We start from the raw sequence: 4810 nt of genomic DNA, 5'->3' as shown, positions 1-4810 counted from the left end.
CTTTCTTTCTTTCTTTCTTTCTTTCTTTCTTTCTTTCTTTCTTTCTTTCTTTCTTTCTTTCTTTCTTTCTTTCTCTCAGTCAGCTCATCCCACCTGATAGTGGGCCTGGCACAGCATGTGGTGCTAGGGAATTGAACTGCGGAAATGGAAAACCAAGATGTTAGGCTGTGCTCCTTTCTGGAGGGTTTGGGATGAAGCTTCTTCTGAGCTGGTGATCAAGATGACCTCCTTGAGGTGTAGGACTGAGGTCTGTTTCCTTCCCAGGTGTTCACCAGAAGTGTGCCTTTCCTTCTGTGGTTGCCTGCTCTCTCTGCCTTGTAGTGTGTCCCCTCAGCAACAGTAGGGCATGTTTCTTTGTTGCCTTCCAGCTATTTTACTTCCCTTTTTGCTGCATCTCTCTGCCTTCCTATTTTGCTTTTGTGGTCACACTGGGGCCATTTTGATAGCCAATTATGAGCTACTTTATAGTGCTAAGTGTACTTTTTATTTTTTAAAGATAAAACTAAAAAATAGTAAATCAAACAAAGAAACACAAACAAAAACCCACAACCCATGTTTTTAGGAGCGCAATTTGTTAAAACAATTCTTAGAAACAATCAAAATAAGCTACTTCAAACTCAGTTAATTCCACTTGTGAAGAATATTACTACAGTACCTATGTTTCTGTTTGAATTGCTAGGGGATAAAAATCTTGGTAGGAGCATCGCTGGTTGTTATATTGTCTCAATATTTTATATTTGTCTCCTGACTCACCATTGTAGTGCTATTCATTCCTTTGTGTAGATTCAGGTTTCTATTTATAATGATTTTCTTTCCACATCCAGGTCTTCTGGTATCAAATTTTCCAAATTTTGTGATGCCTGAAATTTTCCTTAACTTGCTTGAACTTTGGGGAGATATTAACTGTATGTAGAATTCTAGGTTGATGTTTTCTTATATCTTAGAAATTTAAGCATCACACCCACCCTATCATCTTTGGGCTTGCATATTTTCCCATGAAATATTTGTTTTCATTTTCATGTTTGTTTATTTTCCTTCAAGAGATATATCTTCAATTTTCTGGCTACTTTTAAGATACCTACTTCACTTTTGTAAAAAATCCAATTGAGGTTTGCTTGTGTTTAACCTTCTTGGACCATATACTTAGCTTGTTGTGTCTATGTTTATAGTTTTTGTATGATTTGAAAAATTTAGTTGCTAATTATTCAACTATTACTCCCCCTTTTTCGTTTCTTTATTTTTTATGTATTTAGTACGGGGTCTACAGGGTCTCACTACACAGATCAGGCTCATAGTGACTGACCTATTTTCAGAATCCCAAGTGCTGGGATTACAGACATGCACCACCATGCCCAGTTATAGTCACAGTATCAGCATGCCTGGGTGTTGGGGCCAGTACAGCAAACCAGGGATCAAACCCTGGTGCCTGTGTCTGCCTACACAGGTGATTTAATCTGCTGAGCTATCTGGCTGGCCCCTACTACCTCCTGTTTTTGAGACTCCAACTGCACATATCTATGACAATTTCTGTCAAAAATATTTCTGTCCAAATCCTACCTTATTATGATGGTACACCATTCTCTGACAAAACCAAACAAAAAAGGAGGATACAAATGAACAACCATCTGGCACCTGTACACTCAAAATAGTCAGGATAGATATACAGCTGCACTCACCCAACTCAATGAACAGAGAGAATTGCTCCAGTAGTGTCCATGGACAGGACATCATGTCTGCATCCTGCACAATGAACAACCACCAAGACAAAATCTGCAATGTACTAACCATTGAAACTGTGCCAGTAATTGGTTTTGAAACTGTTTCACTGCCACTCACCCTTCTACAAAATCATCATTATTTTTTTAAAAAATAATTTTATTGAGAAACAAATAGCAATGAGACAGCCTCAAAACCAATCAGTAGGAGAGCCCCAATAATCAATACACTGCACACCGCTATTCTCCTAGTGGTCATTCACAGCACAAGATTCCGACATGACATCCCATCCAAACACCACTAAAACAAATCCCTCTTCTCACCGAAACCAAAGGAAGCAGCTGTACACCTATCCCAACCACTCTTTTTACACATATACGAAATGGTCATCCCTCAGGAATGCCCCATCCTTCCAGTCCTGTCAGAGAAGGAAACTCCACTGCCACTTAAATATTGTAGGTGTGTGAATTCAGCAAAATATTCCAATATATGCCAGTAGCCCATAATAGTAGTGGGTCATTCGCAGGACTAGCAATGTCAGAAGTTGTTGATCTGAGCCCTTTACAACCCAGAATACCAACATGGCTTCATTCCTTATACCTCGTTTTTTTACCTTTATGCTGTATGGCTAAGACCAAGATAAAGTAAGACCTATATGAAAAGAAATGTGACCTTTGTATCTGATAAGGTCAGTCAAGTATGCTCAGGATTTATCTGGAAACCGTGTACTGCAGTTTGTAGATCTTTTGTCAGTGTCAGTTATGTGGATGAGTTACAGCCATTGCGTGACCAATTTGCTCTCTGTGAAAGTCTGCGAGAATGTTTGCTCTCCACAAGACTTTCTTTAGGCAAACTTTACATCATTGATCAATTTCTTCTGTGGCCCCATAATCGCCTTCATGAGAAAATTTGAGACACAACTGAGTTACATGATGTTACTTATAGGATTTCCTATGTCCTGAGTCTTCACTGACCTTTAAAGTCTAGGGCCAAAATATTGGCTGTCCTTGAAGCCTTTCTTTTTCTCTAATTTTTGGTCTGCAAACTTAGGTTGCTAACTCTCCAGAAGAGAAGCTTATTGTTACCCTAGAACACATACAGTTCTGTTTAACCTGTCTGAATATCAAATATCTTAGACATAACATGAAACAATTATTTTCTATCAAGTATTGATATATTAAACTTTAAGTACCTACAGAATATCAAGAAAAAAATTTAAAAATTAAAAAATATGAATAAACAATTACATATTTTTACACAGAAATTTAGAAATCTAACCATATACACTCTTGTAGCATGACAATCTGGTGACTTTTTTTCTTGTCTTTTTTCATTTATTGCTCTTTTATTTTTTAAAAAAACAAACATTTACTTGAGAGACAGTATGGTAATAAGTGGTATGTCATGACAAGCAGTACGTATTTAGAAGACCAAAAGGACAGGCATTCCAAGCATGACCCTACTGTTACACATTGCTATCTTCAGTGCAATTGCTTAATTCACAGGTATAAGCATACATAGTTAGTCAGGGTGAGAATCCTACCAATTAACTGCAAGTTTCAAAAACCTACCAATGTTTCTCAGGATCCATTGCATTACCCACCTTGTGTGTATAAATGTATGGATTTGCCCCTGTCATGTTTCCTAGCTTTTCTCCTTGCCCTCTCTTCATTGATTAATCCTCAAGTTCTTGCTTTCCTTCTAATTGTGTTATATCTTTGTATTTGTATTTCTTCTTTTGACTTCTTATACTAAGGAGACTATATGTTATTTACATATGTGGGGCTGGATTATTTCACTTATGAGTATATATTCAATTAGCATCCACTTAAGTAGAAATGCTTCAATTTATCATTCTTTACAGCTGAGTAATGTGCCATTGTATAAAAGTACCACATCTTCTTAATCCACTCCTCAGGTGATGGGCATCTTGGTTGTTTCCAAGATTTGGCTATAATAACGTGTGCTGCAATAAACATAGGTGCACATATATCAGTACGATATAACGTTTGCAGTTCCTCCAGGAAAATGCCCAAAAGTTTGATAGCTGGCATGAATGAGATTTCCAGTCCTAGTTTTTTATGGAGTCTCCACAAGATTTCCATAATGGTTTCAGCAGTCTACATTCAAACCAGCAGTGAAGAAGAGTTCTTTTTTCCCCACAGACTCTCTAACATTTTTTGTTAGTTGATTTGTTTATGACAGCTGTTCTTTGTGGGGTGAGATGGTATCTCAGTGTTGTTTTAATTTTCTTTTCATTGAGGGCTAGTAATGTGGAGCATTTGTTCATATATTTATTTGTTTCTTTAATTATATCCTCTGAGAAGTGTGTGTTCAGTTCTGTTGCCTATTTCTGGATTGGGTCTTTAAATTTTGGGGCCCTAATGTATATTATTTCTTTATAAATCCTAGAGAGCACATCTTTGTCTGAGTTCTTATTAGGTAAGATTTTTTCTAAGTTTGTGGGTTGTTTTTTCACTTTGTTGATAATTTCTTTCGACATGCAAAAACTTCTCAGTAAGAGGTGGTCTCAGTTGTTAATTCTTTTCAGTATTACCAGTGCAATTTGATTTTTGTTCATGAACTCTTTGCCTACCCCTATGTCTTCAAGAGTTCCTCCTACATTCTCTTCCATGAGATTTAGTATTTCTGTTTTAATGTTTAGATCTTTAATCCATTTTTACTTCAGCTTAGTGTATGGTGATAGACCTGCATCGTTTCAATCTTTGGCATGTAGACAGCCAGTTGTTCCAACACTATCTGTTAAAGAGGCTATCTTTCTTCCAGTGAGCATATTTGTCCCCTTTGTTGAATTTAAGGTGGCTGAGTATTTTCTTAGAGACTTCTGTACCTTCTAATCTTTCCCATTGATCCTCAGGCCTATATTGTTTTATTTGTTGTTTTTTTCAAAGTTTTATTGATAAACAGATAGCAATGAGACAGTTTCAAATCCAATCGGAAGTACAGTTTCAACAAATAATACACTGCATATATTCTTCTTAGTGGTTAATTGGTGTACAAGATGCAGACTTGTGATCCTATTTACAAACACCATTAGAACAAATCATTCTATTCATTAAGAGAATGCAACTAT

Source organism: Octodon degus, unplaced genomic scaffold, assembly GCF_000260255.1.
Source record: "Octodon degus isolate 3935 unplaced genomic scaffold, OctDeg1.0 scaffold00400, whole genome shotgun sequence".
Classification (NCBI taxonomy): domain Eukaryota; kingdom Metazoa; phylum Chordata; class Mammalia; order Rodentia; family Octodontidae; genus Octodon; species Octodon degus.
Note: the sequence above shows the minus strand (reverse complement) of the source record.